The sequence below is a fragment of the Bombina bombina genome, chromosome 7 (genome assembly GCF_027579735.1).
Source record: "Bombina bombina isolate aBomBom1 chromosome 7, aBomBom1.pri, whole genome shotgun sequence".
Taxonomy (NCBI): domain Eukaryota; kingdom Metazoa; phylum Chordata; class Amphibia; order Anura; family Bombinatoridae; genus Bombina; species Bombina bombina.
The window spans coordinates 450,415,169-450,415,610 of record NC_069505.1 but is presented as its reverse complement, the minus strand read 5'-3'; positions in this window follow the sequence as shown (position 1 = coordinate 450,415,610).

Genomic DNA, 442 nt, shown 5'->3' with positions numbered 1-442 from the left:
TTTAAAATTGCTAGACTGTCCCTTTAAACTAGTGATGGTAAATCCTAGCATTTGCGTATAACAATAGCTGTGCATCCAGATTGGCGCAGACTGGCTTCAGATTCCCCACAAGGCTATTGGCTAAGAGGTGGAAACGTCACCTCTCAGCCAAACAGCATTCTGCTTTCATGACTGAAAGTCCCTTTTATTTGTTCCAATGGTAAATCCGAAGATTTACCATCACTTTATCTACCTAACAGCTAACCCCCCAGACCTCTAACCCAATTCCCTGTTAGTTACACAAATGAGCAAACACTAAAATTACACAAAATAAACACATTACCAAAAAAACAAAGCACTACCAAAAAATAAAAACCCACAGTTACACCTATCCTAAGACTAATGTCCCCTTAAAAAAAGCCCACCCCCCAAAAAATATATATATATTAACACTAAAACCTAC